This window comes from Aythya marila, assembly GCF_965140915.1.
Source record: "Aythya marila genome assembly, chromosome: 4".
Classification (NCBI taxonomy): Eukaryota; Metazoa; Chordata; class Aves; order Anseriformes; family Anatidae; genus Aythya; species Aythya marila.
The window spans coordinates 74,915,838-74,933,358 of NC_139045.1; positions in this window are offsets into that span (position 1 = coordinate 74,915,838).

Here is a 17,521-nt window from a genome sequence, read left to right on the forward strand (position 1 = left end):
TAGAGCAAACCAGAAAGATCGCCGTGGAGCAGGCAACCTGCTTGTGGATGCTGCTCCTCATCTGTCTTGTCCTCCCTTTTGCTAAGTAGCAATGAAAAATAGAAACTCCTGCTCTGCTGGATTTGTTCCGATTGGATGTTCTGGTGCCTCTGATGCTCTTTGAAGGCACTGCTGGGTAGGAGGGAGGTGTTTCCAGCAGAATTCACATCCGAGCTTCGAATCAAGTTACATTTCAAAGCGCTCAGATCTTGTCTTGGATTAGGGGGAATTTGGATCTGCCCTTGGCAGCTGTCTCCGCAATTTGGAGAATTCAGAGCCAGAAGCTGGCAATGGTTTCAAAGCCTTTTTTTCACGAGTCTTTCGGGTCTCGATGTTAGTATCATTCATTGATTCATTATGTCAAATGATGTAAGTACAGCCCAGAGGCAAGTTTGAACTGAAACTTTTGAGACCCCTTTCAAGCCTTCTGAGATATTCCAGGCCTTTGACCTTACCAACCTTTAAGGTGAATTCGGCTGGCAAATGTTTTGTTCTTTCCTGAAAACAGAGACAAAATCAAAGTAAAAAAGCTTCTGTTCTTCAAGGACAAAAAAAAAAAGATAATCAACCTTTCCCTGAACTTAGTGTTTTCTGAGGTTTTGGCAAAAAAGCTTCCCTGAGTTCAGTCTTCGATGAGAAATGTGAGTATTTTCAAAGGAAGCAGACACTTACCACACACACACAAATAAATAAAATACAATTGTTTCACTCCTCTCAAATCATTCTTAAAAATGGTGTAATTGGAATCATTTTGACAGCTAACCTCTGGATGAAATGCTACGTTTTCACGTATGGAATCACTTTCTAGAAGAAATCCTGCCAACCTCTGCTTTCCTAAAATCCTTACTGTCTGGACTTCTTCATCCTGGACCAAGTGATTGATGGGTGTCATATCTATTTCTATTCACACTGAGGTAGCTCGCAGCATCACACGCCGTGATCGTTCCTTTTGGCACTCCGTGCTTTCTGCAGGGCCAGTGCCTGGATAATTGCTCCTGTGCTGGCTTCCCACCTGCGAGCTGGGCTCAGCCCCTCCGCTGCGTGACACCTCCTGGAGGCTGACTCATGGTGCTACTGCTTCGGAGAGTGCTTTCCAGTTTATTGGATGGGAATCTTCCATTTCATTAACCAGGAAGTTGTTTTGTGTGTGTGTTGTTTTTTTTTTTCTTTCTCTTTTTTCTTCTTTTTCAAGCATAATGGCATCCTAGATCTTACCCTGTGCTCTCCCATTAGTGTTTCCAATAACCACTACAATATAGAGGGAAAGCATTATCTTAAAGGCCTGAATTCTCCCACTTCTTCTCTCGCAGCTTTTAAAATTAGGTGCTATTATGACTTTCCTCCAGGGAAGCATTTGAGGATATTCTTTGCTTCCAATCACAATTATAATATATCCCCTTGTAGTTCATCTCCCCCCTGGGCTGGAGGATAGGAGCGCAGAGGAGCAGCTTCTTGCCCCAGAGTTTCATCAGCTATGATAATTTTCTACCTACTCCAGGAAGCCAAACAGAAGCAGAGAAGGATGTCAGCAGGAGCTCTGCAAGAGTTGTTTTTCCTCACTTGTGCTCCTGAAGATCCTTGTGCAGTTCAAAAGGGAAGGCATGTGGTTCTCCCTTGGTCCTCATGCATCTCCCCTTTTTGGAGAGCTGATTCTCCAGCTCTGTTCTCTCAAGTAATTTTGGTTTTCTCCAATACCCCTGGTTTCCATGACAGGGGTCTTCCTTCTGCTAAATTTTGTCATCAGTTTTCCAACCTTGCCAAGTTACACTGTCAAGATGACAAAGCCAGGCGATCCCTCTATGCTCCCTCACCCCAGCACCAGTTCAACATTTCCAGACACAATCTACAATAAAAAAAAAGCCTACCCAAAGTCGTGTGGTCTATGAACTTTGGTTGTCCTTCTGACATGCATAAACCCTGGGTCAATATCAGACCTGCTCCTTTCCATGGTTTATGATTCCCACAAATCATAGGGTAGCATTTCCTGAGGGCCCAGCCTGGAGCTGTGTGTCAATGTGCACTTCCCAAGCTTTGCTCCAGGAATAAATATCTGGTTTCCCATGCAGTCATAGCTCATGGTCAACTGATATTGCTGTCTAAGAAGACAGATGCACTAAAATTTCTGTTTTATTGTTGCTTTTATTTTTATTTATTTATATATATTTTTAATCATGCTGGAGAATACAGGAAGATGTCTTTGTCTTCACTCCCTTTTATCTAGAAAATAATAAACCTACTTATTTTTTTTCCTAGGAATCCATCTCTTTTCTTATTTATCTTAATGTTATTCTGCCTGACCCTCCAGCTTCCTTCCTTCATTCCTGGGGGAAGGTAAATCAAGGTTCAGCGCTCTCTGTAATGAGAACACCAAGACTCATTTCTCACCGGCATAAATTAATGGATATCTACCAGCACCACTGGAGTCGACATGCACTTGTGGTTAGCTTCAACACCGTTCCTCCCCAGTCCATTTTGGTCATCTCTGTCATGTTGTAAAATAAAGTACGCCTTTTAAAAAAGTATGTTTTTTTTTTTTCTTTCTTTTTTCATGTTTTTTTTTCCCAGTAGACATTGCAGAAGAGCAATTTTGCCAAAGTGCTCTCTAGAAGCAGCAGAAAGTATGGCTTGATTAGTTTGCAAGCTTTATTTGTGGCACAGCTGCCCAGAAATCAGGTTGAGAGCAAGGGTGGGAAACTTTGCAACTCACAGCTTCAGTGCAAGGAAATTTGGGCTGCTTAGCTGGGCTTCTGCCTCTGAAAATCACTCTTTGGCTGTGCTTCTTTCTGGGGCTGCAAAAAAAGCTCTGTTCTGTTGTCTGTTTTTTATTCTTTTTTTCTTTTTTTTTTTTTCTTTCTGTTTTTCATTTTATATACATAAAGCTGGTGTGAGTGCAAAGGGCGGAGTGCTGAGCATAGATTCCTGGCTGAATTGACAGGACACAGAGCAGAGACCTCTCTCAGGAGACTACAAAAGTGTCAGGAAAGGAAATCCCAGGTTTTCTGAATTTCAGTGCTAATGGCCCCAGCATGTGGCTGAGTCTTCAGGGGAGATTTACAGAGGAGATTTGGGCTGGGGAGGCTGGAAATCTTCTCCTTCCACTTTCCCACCACCACTGCTGCTGAGAGCCACCGGCTGCCTCTTTGTGTGATGGGAGAAGCATTTACACCGTTGTCCTCACAGCAGCATACCAGATCCTGCTTTGGAGCTGCCCCAAAGCCCACAGCCAGTGTCAGCAGGGCAGCACAGACATCCTCAGGCTCCCTGGGTCCTGACCAGATGCTAAGTGTGGGGCTCTGGAGGTCAGCACTGAAATCTGTCCTGTGCTGGCATGTACAGGGCAAGGACAAGGTAAAGTCCAGGGCCAAAAAAAGCCCCAAAATACAACATTGTCCTTTGGGGAGGATCCCAAAACACGTCCTAAATGACCGAAAACTTGGCTGGGTACTGTTCAGTTGTACAAGCAGGAAAGTACAGAAGCTCCAGGTCATGAGGTGCGAACGACTTTCTCCAGTCAACCACAACACTCTGCAACAAAATCCCCGTCTTTCAGAGCAAAACCTTCTCTATACTGACAACTGTGAATATCAGGATCTTTGTCCATGGGCATTTCCCAGTTTCTTTCCCATGGCCAACTGATTTTTTTCTACCTTTGGAATATATTTAATGGCTTTTGCCTGCTGTGGCTTCTCTGTTGTTTGTTATCCTATAATAAGCCTGTGATTCAGCCATCCCTTCTGAGGTTATGGGTCTCCATCCCCCACATTGCTGCTTCTTTTCCAAAACTTTGTTAGCTCGGAGACCTCTCCTTTTGCTTTGAAATTGTTTGAAACTAATAAATGTATTTAGAAGTTGCTGTGAGGAAGACACGGAGGAGAGAGAAGGAAAGACCTAGAAATAGACAAAAATAATCCCAGAACTTTAAGAAAACGGCTGTGGATATATCTGGCTGCTGCAGTCTGGGGTGAACAACATGGAATCACTGAAAATCTCAGAAAATCTGTAGGGAAGATGAGCCATATTTGCAGTTGACACGGGACCAGAATTCAGACATTTGTGCTGCTTTTTCTGTAGCAATTTTTGGATGTCGTCTGCCCACCACGTTCTGGGCCAGACACCGCAGGTCATCCTGCAGGTCTCAGTAGGAAGCATAGATAAATCAATATGCTGTTGTGAGCATATTTAAACTGCAATCCTGGAAGGAATTGGGCACCGTTAGCACAAGTTTTTTTTTTTTTTTCTGTGCTCACTGCCCCATTCCCAGGAGAGAAATAACAGGAGAATGGGGTTGGACGAGGTGCTCTCCACGGGGAGCTAATATAGCTGAGCTTTTTTGTCCTGATGATCCTTCTGCCATGGGAAGAGATCAAGCTGGCCATGGCAAACTGTCACACTCATTAAAGGGATCTCGAGGCCCCCAGCTCATGGAAAATTTCCTTTTCCATGGCAGGCACATTGCCCCAGCATCATCTGCAGCCTTGCCCAGCCTCTAAGGACTGACGTGCCTCCAGCTAAAACCCCAGCAGAGGTAAGGACTGCCAACATGCAGGTAGCTGGTGAGAAGTTAAGAACACTTTTATTTTTCTCACTTTTTTTTTTCCCCTGAAATCTTTGTATTTTCAATTGCTGCCTATAAGAACAGACTATTTATAAGCAGGAGAAGGTACTCCGCCTACACTATCAAGAGATGCAGCACAGTTCAAAGCTCAGGAGTCTTCTTTTTGACACCCCTGATTTTACTGGAAAATCAATAAAAAAACAATTGGTGTCAATCAAGCCTAAGTATCTCTCCTTCATCATTTTCAAAGAAATTTAAAAAATAGAAGCCCACAAAAGGGGCCTTTAGGATCAACCTCTTCAATTTCCCTTGACCACTTAATTATTATTTTTTTCCCTTAATTTCTAAGTTATTAAAAATAAACAGTTCCATTCTGAGAGAAGTTTTACTCAGAAATGACAAATAGAAGTTGAAAAGTTTTGCTTTGAAATTGCCCTGGTGTTTCTGATGCGAAATGTAAGACAGGTTGAAATGAAACATTTTGACATTTCCCTTCCATCATCCCCGTTACTCTATTTTCAGTGGAAGCCATCATCGACACTCAACCCGTATCCATAATAATTTATTTTATTATTTTATTTACTTCCATAAATAATCCAGTGCCCTGGCCCTCCATTTTTCATTCATTTAATTATTTGTGAAAAATGACTCACCCAACTCTACTCAACATTTAGTCCAAGCCAGTCAATGGCTTTTCTTTGCCACTCTCTTTGGAGTTTGCCCATCATCCAGCAACAGCAAGGACAGAGGTGTTTTGGTGACCACAGCCCAACCTAATGGGGAGAAGAGAAGAGCTCACTCCCTTTCCCTGTGGGGAATAGTGGAAAAAGAAGGGAGAAACATCAGAAGAATCTTTCTGGAGTGAAAGCCCGAGGCGATGACCCCAGGAAGACTCCTTTGCTCACCCCATTGTCAGAGGTATGTTTGAGCAGTGCTTGTGTATGGGATCAGACCAGCAGCAAACACAAATGTAGAGTCATCACTGCCCACCCTGGCTATTTGCCTGTGAAAAAGGGGACAGCGAGTTCCCCCAAGGGCTCTCTCAGGGGTAGGCAGTAATGGAGAACCTCTTTTTTTTTTTTTCTTTGTGAAATTACTCTTCTTAACATCCCTCTTCAGCCAGCGCTTTCACAGGCTGCAGTTAAAATTGGATAATGATCTGGCTGGAAGTAAATCTTCCTCTTGTTGCAAACGGGCCATTATTTTCCTGGGTTTCTTGCTCCTTACACAAGCCTTGCTATAATTGCATTGAGGAGAGAGAGGGCAATGCATTCATTAGGTCCAGCCACCAAGAGAACAAAAAGACATTGCTCTGTCATACATGGCATCCACCCCATGAGTTTGCACATGTGCTGTGTCCCAACACAGTTCTCTCTAAGGGACTGAGGTATATTGCTAAGAGGAACAATTTTCCAGGAGGAGAAGAACTTGGCCATGACACTGGGATTTCCAAGGGCACGTGGAAGTGTATCTTTGGTAGCTCTGATCCCGCAATAGTCCCAGTTTTGCTCAACCCTTGTTTAAAATATGAACAGTGATCAATTAAAAGCTCTGTTCAGTGCTTATTCAAAGAGCATGTAAGTCTTCAAAGTCTGATTTTGCCTTTTGGACTGCCTTTGGAAGACTGAAAACAAAGCCAGAGCCAACTCTAAATATTTCACAGCCCCATGTTCCCAAGCTCAAATGAGTCCGACAGCTCTGGTGAGCTGTAAGGAAATGACCAGAAAAGACCTGGAATCTCAGAAAAAAAATAAAAACAAAAAATCATCTACCTCCTATCACCTCTGAAGGGAAAATATTCCTTTTGTTTCTCTTCCTCTTTTAGATGAATCTGGACTTGATGTTAAAACCCAGCTGTTAAAGACCCACAGGAGCTTCTTGCTCGTCTGAATTGATCTGTCCAGAGACGAGGTGTCCCAGCAAGCTGCTAAGAATCAGCTGCAAACTGGCTTTAAGTGAGGGATGTTATTATTCTACCTGGAGGTGCATCTTCCAAACTAGTCGCTCCTCGTTAAAGATGGTGGGCAGAGAAATAGGAAGCCCGTATGGCCCTTTTCTCTCCTTTTTTGGAGGGTAAATGCAGGACCACGCTTTCCCAGGCTGTCAATGTGGCACATTGGAACGTGTCCCAAATTCACTTAAAATAAATAAATCTCTATCAGAACAACTTTCTCATGCTCACCAAGTCACTGGAGACAGCAAAGACAAATGCTGGGGGACGTAGCCTGTGAACTCATGCTTACCAGGGAGGGAACGATTCTTCTGCCCCTCTGTAAGGCCAGATTCATTGCATGGTCCTGCACCCTTCCCCGAATTATCATGGCTGGGTGCTTCAGGGACATGTTAGCACAGTGTCCTGTCTTCACGGGCACTCTGCTGCTCAGGATCCTTCCTGATAGCCAATGTAACTTAGCCAAGGAAAGGGCCTTGATTTACATCAGGTGATAATCTAGTCTGGTGTCTAACAGCAGAGCGAAGAGACAAAGTTCCATAAAACCAGAGGTGGATGCCTGGAAAACTCATTAAAACCCCTCAAAATACAATGGATAATGAATCCTCAGTGGGCCGTGTCTGTGTAACCCAGTGGACAGCTGATGCCATATTTATCTTCCAAATGTTACCTCTGGTCCCTTCAAGCACATTATCAGAGCAGATCTGTGTTGCTGGAGGACTGGAAACATAAACACTCCAATTAAAATCTTTATCAGTCAGGCAGTGCCTGAGAATTGAAGTCCTGTGCTGAGCCTGTCCGTCTCCCACTGATGCCCCCTAAGATACATTGCTGAAAAACCTTTGCAAAGTAGACAGGGGAAAACACCATTCTTCTGCTGCTTGTCAGCTAATTGTGGGTTGCTGCAGCTTTTTTTTTTTGTTGCTGTTGTGGTGGTGTTTTGTTTTTTCTCTATCCCCCAGCATTGAAAATTCATTAGTCACAGGAGCGCAAGGTTAAACGGCACTGAGTGCAAATCACATTTTATTTTAGGTTGCATAAGCTTTACAGAATTTCTGCCTAATGCTCTTGTGTTCTCTTGTGCCTTCTCCTCCTCCTTTCCATTATTCTTGTCATTCCAACAACTAACAAGACTGATCTTGCTCACTGCTTTCTGATCCCCACTCCCCCTCCCAGCTCTCAGTTTACAGTAGTTTTTTATTGTAATACAGATGAATAGGAAAGATTCAAAGACACAAAGAACCGTAAGGGATTTGCTTCCTGTCAGTCTCCACTGAAGCACAGGTGTCTTTGTGCCCTTGAAATCTCACCAACACTGAGAAACCAGGGGATCTTGGGTTGATCTTCAGACTAATCCTCACGTTGCTCTCATTCTGCCTCTTCCAAGCTACTTTTTGGTACTCTGGTTCATCAGCCAAGGAGTACAGAAGTTAGCAGAGGTAGCGGGTTTCCACCAGCTGGCAAGCTAACCTATGATGCCTGTTTAATAGCAGAACACGTGGTCTTGGCTCTGTATTTTTATTCTTGCTCCTTATTTCACAAGCATCATAATGATGCTGGAGTGTCTTTCCTTCCTATTTACGCTGTAATTATGGTCATTTGGATTCACATCATTTGAAGTCTTTAGACTTTAAATCCCTAAGACTTTAAATCAGTATACACATCTCCATCCGAATTAGCTGCCCACCCTCCATCCGTAATCAAGGGAGCAAAATGGGTACTTCTAGGAATGACTCATCGCCTCCTAAGGAAATTTCTGAAATACACCAGATGGCTTGTATCCTGTTTTGCCCCACTGGTTACAAAGGGAGCCCAAAGGGACTAGCTGCAACATATTTGGGGACTCACATTTGGGTGTACTCTTGAACCTTGAGCTGTATTTACTGCTCGTGCCAGGCTCAGGATGGTAACACTTGCAGGAAAAATTAAGGAAGGATGTTCATGGTCATCCCAGCAGTGATTCAGTATCGATGTCGGAGTGAGATGCTGGCTAATGGAGGCAGGTGGGGGCCTCCTCTGAACAAAGCAGATGGATGGTGAACATGCTTCCAAAGAAGTTTGTCATTTGGGCCAAAGTGTCAGGTCCTGCCAGGGAACACAGCAACCAGGCTGCTATTTTATTAACCCATATTTTGACTTCACACAAGAAGGAACAACGGTGCTCCTATGTTCTGCTAGTGTCCAACCAGCTCCATAAAAGATTGATCAACAAATAATCCCAAAAAATATTGTCTCCTCTCAATGGTGATGGACACCATCCAAACATCCCCACCTCTGGACATCAAATCGGCTGAGAGAGGCTTGAGCTGTTGTTTCTCAGTAGGAATAAACTATTTGGCATAAATATGCCTGGGCATCCACAAGCCATGGAGATTTCTCCTTTGCAAAATGTTCTTGAGGTTGGGGAAGCAAACTGAGAGGGGGGAGAAGGAGATGGATGGGAGATCAGTTAGAGGCCAACCACACACTCTATCAACTTTAAACGAACAAGCTGTCACATGGATATATAGGGAGAGGGACACAGGTTAGTAAATTAAAACCCTGACAGTTCTTGACTTCGATCCAGCATGCTAATTGGAAAGACTTCAACTGTTGCCATCCCCAGAGACCTATATCTCAATCACAGGCCCGCCCTCTCCAGGTCAGCCCAAAGAGCTGTTATCGCCTACTGCCTGATCTTTTCCTGGAAGAGGCTCAGGAGTATGAGAACAGGAGAAAAGATGTTTTCTTTGCTCCTACATGACTTTTCTGAGCTCTGCTGTGCCTGAGTAGGAGCACCCACAAGAAAGCCAGATCCTCAGCTGGTGGTGGGTTGGGGTCTCACCACTGCAGAGATGCTATCACTGTCCAAGAAGACAATTTGTGCAAATTGAAGACCCTCTGGTGGTGGTTGGTGGCAGAGCTACTCCACTTTAAACTGAGAGCGGATCAGTCCTCATTACACTGGTTTAATAAACAGTGAAATTTCACACTCTTAATTATGGCTGTAACTGATTCTACTATTATTGGTTAAGTACCAATTATGCAGATTTACAATAGCCCGTGGCATTGTCTATATCCAGCATTTGATGTCCCCAAATGACTTGGATAACATTCTATTAACCATCAAGACATGGTATCTGAGGTACTGCTCTTTCTTGCTTGATTGGCAGGAAATAAGTTGGTTACCTGTGTGCTGCATGCAGGGAAACCCCAACTTTCCAGTGATGGTGGCTCTGACATAGCTAGTTGGATCCATCTCATCTTGGTTCACTAAATCCTCTTGTTTCCTTTGAAGGATGCTGAAATTGTTGGCATCTATTGGCTGCATTTCTGGGCAGACAAGTCTGCAGCTGGTTTGTGTATAGCTCTCAGCCAACACTGGACCCAGAGACTTTATTACAAAGCCACACACTCATGAACTCTGTTTAAAAGAAAGAAACTATCTTGCTCCCTTCTGTGGAAGTTATATGAAAACCTGGTGATGTGCATTTTTTTTATATTATATCATAGCATAAATGTACAGATGTTGACCTGGGGACAGTTGTTCTTGAACTTACTAGAAACGTCCTTCCCAGGAGTAAAATATGATTAAAAAATCTATCATTAAAAACTGGCTAAGAAATGTAAACATATCCTGTACCTCTTCCAAGAGAGCACCAAGAGCTATGATTACCTCAAGAAATTAGGATCACAACTCTTCCCTATGGCCTGGCAGTACCAACTGAAGAAAATACTCCTCTGTATGTTTGCTTCAGTTGAGACTGATCTCATCAGTAGCCCCAGGCAATATCAAGATTTCTTAGCAAATTATTGTAATTCATTGTTTTTTGAAACATTTTTCCTATGGCTTCTCAGAAAATGAGCATTTTTGGTAAATCCTTGTCTATCCAAACAAAAGAAAGGACAGGCAATTTATTTTTTTCTTTTTTTCTGCCATACATTGGACTACAGAGGTTCGTGGACAATGCCACCACAGTGAGGTGGAGGAGATATTCAGATATTTTGTGGCAAAATAGGTAAGCTACTCAGAAGGATATTTCATTAATTGGTGACTGGGCAGCTCGGTTCCTTCTATTTAGAGAGAGTGGAGCAAAGACAGCTTTAGAGCGAGTCAATGGGAGAGGAAAAGAATCAGCATCTCTGGGAGAATTCAAAAATAAGATATTTCTGTTGCATATCAGTATGGAAGACAGATAACTTAAAAGGCAGTTAAATGCCACTGCACCATGTTCTGATCTCATTCCAGTTTCACACAAGTGGATTCGGACATTTTGAAAAGATCTGGTAGTAAAGTAAGGGGGTGGTGAAGGAAAGAAAGGGGAGTCAAGCCCAGTAATCAGGGTGTCTCAAGCACCAAACTCCAGAATAGCTGTGCCCCTGGGAATGATCTCAAAGTGACAAGCCTAATAAAATATATACTAATCAGATTAATAAACCAGAAAAAAAAAAAAAAAAAATCAAAGAACTCTAACCACTGGGTTAAAAAAAAAAAAAAAAAAAAAAAGCCTATGTGATACTTCGATGATGTCTGTGAAGCTTCTTTTGGTTTGTACCCTGGAGTAGAAGGATCAGGCCCAGGCTACAAAGCTCTACTGTGCCTTTGAGCCCAGCACACATGTCCCAAAAGAGGAAAAATGCATTCTCCGCAGACAGAGCTTGTCCTAGATCTTCCACCCATCCTGCCACAGCTCCCAACACAGCTTCCTGAGGCCAGAAACATCTCAGGAGGGAAGCCTTTGGCTGCCTTTCGGTCCCTGCCACGGTGCCATGCAGCCTCTGCGTTCAAGATGAGGACAAGCTGTTGCCACCACATGGCTCCAGGTGAGCTTGGCTCGGGTCTTGAAAGCCGGGCAGCCCTCCCAGCTCAGCACCGCTCCAGAGGCAATTAGCTCTGCAGTGCTGAGAGCTGAGGCACGAGGCACGTTCCCACTCCTCAAACAGCCACTTTGCTACAGTGCCTGGGACTTCACCCAGGCTGACCCTTCATTGAGTATTCACACTTGGCTTTTAATTACTGCTACAATTAGCATTGGTTTCTTGGCTTCCTTTCCCACAGCTTTGCTGGGAACAGAAGCAACCGAAGGCAATGCTGTAAGCTCACTGTGGAGGAAGGGATGTGCCCCTAAATCCAATGTGGGAAGGTAAGGTAATGAACTAAGCTGAGAGCCAGCCAAGGTGATCCTATGTTAGAAAGGCGAAGGATCCTGTTCAGCACCAAGAGGGGGAGGACCAAAAGTGATCTGAAAGCGATGTACAGTCTTCTGAATGCAGCTGCTCACACTGCACCTGGACATGGGGAGCTGAGTGAAATACTTATGACTTGCCCTTACGAAGAACTCAGATGAATAATGTTGCTGCTTCCACCACAGCCTACGAACATAAAGAAGACACACAAGGGGAGCTGACAAACATATCATCTCTTATCCTGCTAACACCTCTGCTCCACTGACACCAGCTCCAGTTGTTCCATCTGAAAGCAAAGGATAATCATCTCCTGATCTTGAGTTGAAATTTACTGCTTTTTTTTCAGACCTGCAAAAAGCCTTAGGAACCCAAATGCTACTCTTTCCCCCAGAACACACATTTATATCTCACGCATGAGTAAAGGATGCTGCCCTTGTCATACCAACTCACTTCATGACTCAGCTTTGGAAAGTCAGCCTGACTTTGCACCAGGCATTCGAGCAGTGATAATGCACTTGTGTGCTCTTCCCAAAGCCTCCTGGGGGGCACGGACGCTTCAGCATGACCCCAAATCCTAGCAGAATGCAAAAAAGGATGGTCCTTGGCCCTTTTCCTTTGTTTCCAGTGCCTCTCCAGGTTCCCAGAGCTCTGTCTATCATGTCCTGATCTGCTGTGCCATTGACTTGGGCTGCTCCTGGGTTGCCCATGTCCAGACACAATCCTACAGCCTACAGACACACTGTGATGGATCCGTGATGAATCTAGCTCTGAGACCTTATTGCCTTTTGCAGGACATGTCCTGCAGCACACAAAGGGTTAGTGTGCAACCAAGGAGCTTGTGGTGTGGCAAGGACCTACAAGGAAAGCATTAATCATAAGGAAAAATGCGAGGAATGTCACCCTCTGTAAAATCAGGCCCTTGTTATCAGTTTGAATGAGTACCATTCTGGAGCAGGCCGGGGTTTGTTTCCCTCTCGGACCTCTGTCAAGCCAACACCACTGACATGAGACATGATTTACCTTTCCCTCTGGGGGTTTGGGGCTGGCTCAGTCACTCCTCACCCTCTGGCTGCAGTGGCAGAGCCCTCACTGCCTGGTCAGACCCCGGGGAACCTGCAGGGTCCCTCCAGGACCTTGCAGGAATCTGGACCTCAAAAACTAGGGTCAGGGCAGAGCAAGGAAAGCCAACACCACCATGTCTGGGAGGAATGGGTTTTGTAGGGATTGGAGAGGCTGGATGCAAGCAGGGGGGCTGAAGGACAGAGGAAAGAGGTCATGGCTTGCAAGGTTGGGAGAGGAAGAGGAGCAGGGGTGGCACAGTGGTGATGGTGAGTTTTGTGAGGGTTTGGGGAGGTTGCTGAGGGCAGGAGCACAGTCCCCAGGGGTCAGAAAGGGAGTTGCTCTAGTAATGCTGTTGCTGAGTCCATCCCAAAGCCTTTCTTAACCGGAAATGCTATCTGTTTCCCCTTGGTTTCTGGGCTGGTTAGATGGAAACATCCCCACAATCCACATAGCTCATCGTAGCTCTCTCAGTGAAAGAAGAATATTCCTGAGAAACTTCCAGGCATGTAGAGAACCTCCACAGTGTCTGTCCCACATTTCCTTCCCATATCTCCAAACATAGCCCCAAATTGTCTCCTCCCGAGCCTTCAAGCTTGCACCCCATGAAACACTCTCAGTTTGGCTTCTGTTCTGGTGACTATTGCAAGCGTCACTGGAGGAGGTTCAGGATGAACATCTGAACCTGGAGCTCATCCTGTGCCCATATTTCTCCATCCTTACCAGTAACTGAATGTCAAAAAGCAATCCCCTATCTGGAAGGTCCAGTGCTTGGTAATTCCTGCGAAGGACTGAGCAGATGCAGTGCTCTGACTCCTTCCCTTCATTCGCCATCAGATGGCAGAAGGAGCTTCTTGCTCTCTGCGCTCTGAACCACTGGTGTCCCTTTACACCTAGAGAAGACTTGGAGATGTGCTTCATTAGCCAGCAGAAATGTTTACCCTTGGAGGTGAGTTTCACCCAATAACGTAATTTCTATAAAACATGGGTTGTACACCCGAGGACAAAGGTGATAGAGAAGCCAAATTGTGCCCCCTGGCTTCTATGAAGCAAGGGCAGCCCTGGCTCATAAATGAAGAAGAGGAGACATAAATGCATAAATGAATTTTGTGCAACCCAAGCCCTCAGTCTGAGCCCTGGGGCAGCAGAAAGCAGACAGCAATGGCATCTTCGGAGGGCTCACTAGCACCCATATATACATTCTTCTGGATCCAGAGTGCAAGAAATGTTGGCAGCAGCATCTCTCTGCCTCCAGGCAGGGTTCACAGCACGAAGCAGGATCCAGCCTGGGTCCCCAGCTGGCATAGCACTGCTCAGGGGTGTTGGGGCAGCGAAGGCAAGCAGCAGGACACGGGATCAGAAGGAAGAAAAGGAGGTGCTGCTTCGCACGCTTCATTAGCCGAGGCAGCCCTCGCTGCAGCGTGTGGTGAGCTCTGAAAATTTACAGCTGTTGGGAAGTCAGTTTGATGAATTCATGGTGGGAAGCCCAGTGAGGTCCATGGATTACACAGCCATGAATTACCGCCGGCTGGGGGAGTATTGCGTGGAGGTGCCATGGATGTGGTCCTGTTCTTACTCTTCCCGTGGCTTCTGCTCTGGCTGCTGTCAGAGGCAGGACAATGGGCAGTTTTTCAGCTGAAGGACAGTTCTTCGATGACTGGGATCCAAGATTTGTGCCTGTGTTTGGGTTTTGTTGTTTTTCACTGGACTTTTTTTGACACTGTGGATATTTCTTTGTTCCAGCGGGGACTTTTACAGCCAGACACATGAGGGCAGAAATGTAGCATCGTGTTCTCTTACAGACCTGCAGTAATAGCCCCAAACTGATCATTTGAGGACTTCTGTCTTGGGTAAAAACCCAAAAAAACTTCTGAGTGGGTAAAAACCTCTGCACTGCATCTTGCAGCCTCCTGGACATGGCTGATCCAGCAGCTCAGCCTCTCAGTGATGTGGATCTCTGAAAAGATTTCTGTAGAAGGGTTATCAGGGCTGAAGAGAAGTCAAACCAGTCCACAGGAGCTTACTGCTTTCCCATGTGGCTCCTTTTGCTGCTCTGACCCAAGCCATAACTATAACTAGATGCTGGAGGAGTCTTTCCCCAATCTACAAAGATGAATTCCTGCTTTTCTTTGTCATTCTCATAAAATCACAGAAGCACAGAGTCGTTTGGGTTGGAAGGGACCTCAGAGCCCCCCCTGCCATGGGCAGGGACCTCTGCCCCTAGCCCAGGCTGCCCCCAGCCCTATCCAGCCTGGCCTTGGGCACTGCCAGGGATGAGGCAACCACAGCTTAGAGCAACCTGCATGCAAAAAAAGTTGGAATAAGGACCTCAAAATTAGGTTTATTTTCTGTGTGAATATCATTGCAGATCTTGGGGAGGGGAGGTTGCACACCTTTGCTCCCTGGTGAAGGAGTTTCAAAATAAATAAATAAACATCTGAAGCACTGGAAAACTTTTATATGTTCCTTGTTTGGCCATTGTAAAGATTTTGACACTTATTCTATGTTGGTTGCTCATGATATTGGGCCACTGTAGTGAAATTACAATGTGGGAAGGAAAAAAAAAAAAAAAAGACTGCATTTTCAAATTGTAATGCTGCATGGACCTTATAAGTTCAGTGACCCCAAATGGACAAAAGCAGCTTTTACATCTCATTGGGAATCACAATGATTCAGAACTAAGAGAAATTGATGAGAAAATTGATTTTAACAGAATTTCAACTGAGAATAATCCAAACAAGACTACTTATTCTGCACTGACACTCATTTCTGGGTCTGCCAGTTCCCCGTGGAAATAGTAGTTCTCTGTGCTGTTACCCCAGGTTTGCTGTACATGCTCCTCTTTCTGCCTGGACAATGGCTTATGGGGTACCTGGTATTTCCTTACACCACTGCCTGGGCTAAATCTTACCGTTTCAGAGGCTTTTCTTTTCCCTTGTTCTGTCCAAGTACTTTTCAGAGTATTGCTTTTCTTGTTTTTTTTTTTGTTTTTTTTTTTTTGTCTTTGTTCAAGCAAAGAACAAATATCAAAACCAGGGAAATTTTTCAGAAGGTGAAACTTCCCCCGTTTCTAAGCCCTCATTAATTAACTTTCCCTTCTGGCTTCCCCCTCAAATCTGATCTAGTCACCCCTTTGCTTTGCTGGGAAGAGCTGAGGAACTCACAGCCCAACGTGAATATAAATCCTCGCCTTACACCTCTTATATATGAAGGAAATTACTTATTTGAAATCCAATGTAGTACTTTAATCCCAGGGTAGCACAAATGCAAGATCAGGGCACAGCTTGCTCCTTGAAACTAGACTAAAACAATTACTAATGACATGTTTCAGGAATGATTCTTGTTGCTAAGCTCCAGAACCATGCTAATTTCTTTGCTTAAGTTTGCAGGATCACTGTATTATTTATTTTTTTTATTTTTTTAACCTAAACCAACATTCTTCCCTGTCTCCCAAGAAATTTCTGTATCACAGTTAGAGCAGCAGCTGCAAGCTGGAAGCTGCACACGCGTAGGGACACTCCAGCAAATCAATCCTGTTTGCTTTTTAAAACAGGGCAATCACTTAGCAAGGAAGACAGCAGGATGCACGCTGAATGCCAGCCTGTTTTGGAAGGCAGCGGGGTTTAGGGCTGGCCTCTGCTGCTCAGTCTCTGTGTGACCACATGCACATCACTGCAGGTCACATCCCCAGCTTTTTGTTCACTGCTGGAGAGGTCTCAGCCCAGCCACCCCTTGTCCCTGGGGTCACATCATGCTCTCGAGGAGCCCTGCTGGCACTGCAGCACCTCATGCCCTGCCCTCAGCTCCACGCCAGGAGCTCCCAGGGTTACAATCCCATCCCAGGACAGCAAACTTGATGGCTGCTGACTTTGGCTGTACCTCAAGCAAATCAAACCCAATCTGCTAGCAGCTGCTGTCTTTGCTTCCAGCTAGAGGCTTCCAGAAGCACAGCAGTCCCAGCCAAGTAAGCAAGGTCTCCATAGTCCCCACCTGAACAGGGGAGAGGGACCAGCTCACTGATGCAGGGCATCTTGGCCTGAAGAACCTCATGTCTCCTTAAATCCACCTTCTATATGTACTAAAATAAAATCCTCGCCTCAAACCAGGTCAGTGTTGTCTCCACTGCCTGATGGAAACTGGGAGAGAGGCTGACCTGACAGAGTTTATTCTACAGTATGGATGTACCTATCAGGACTGCACACAGTGTCTCTCTCACCAAGCCTAAAAACACCTTCCCAGCTGGGATGGGAATCCCCTGGGCCTCCCTTTTCTACTTGTAATTATGCTTGTCGAGCAAATTGGTGCTAGATGCTCTTGCTCCAATGTTTTGGAGACCTCTAGATGGCCAGTGTGGGCTAATGAATTTGTAAGCCAGAAGGGATCATGGAATGGATGGCCAGACTATTCTGCTAGACATCCCAAGCCATAAAACCATCAGCAACCATCCGTGCCCTACAGGGACTGTCTGTTTGAGACATGCCCCACTCCATTGGTCTTTAAGTGGCCCATGGGCAACAGGGCATGGGGCTGATTTACTCTGTCCTTTGTGTAGGAGGAGAAGGCTGGGATAACCCTACATACACCAAGGCAAGAATAAAACCTGTGTACAAGCCATGAGGTTTTTTTTGAAGTCCCATCCTAGTAATGAGTCCCACCTCTCTGGGATGAGGATGGGACATTTCTAAGCCTCCCAAGAGCTCCTGTTTGGACCTCTTTGTTTTACTCTATTCATCTCCTAGGGCTCAGCCACC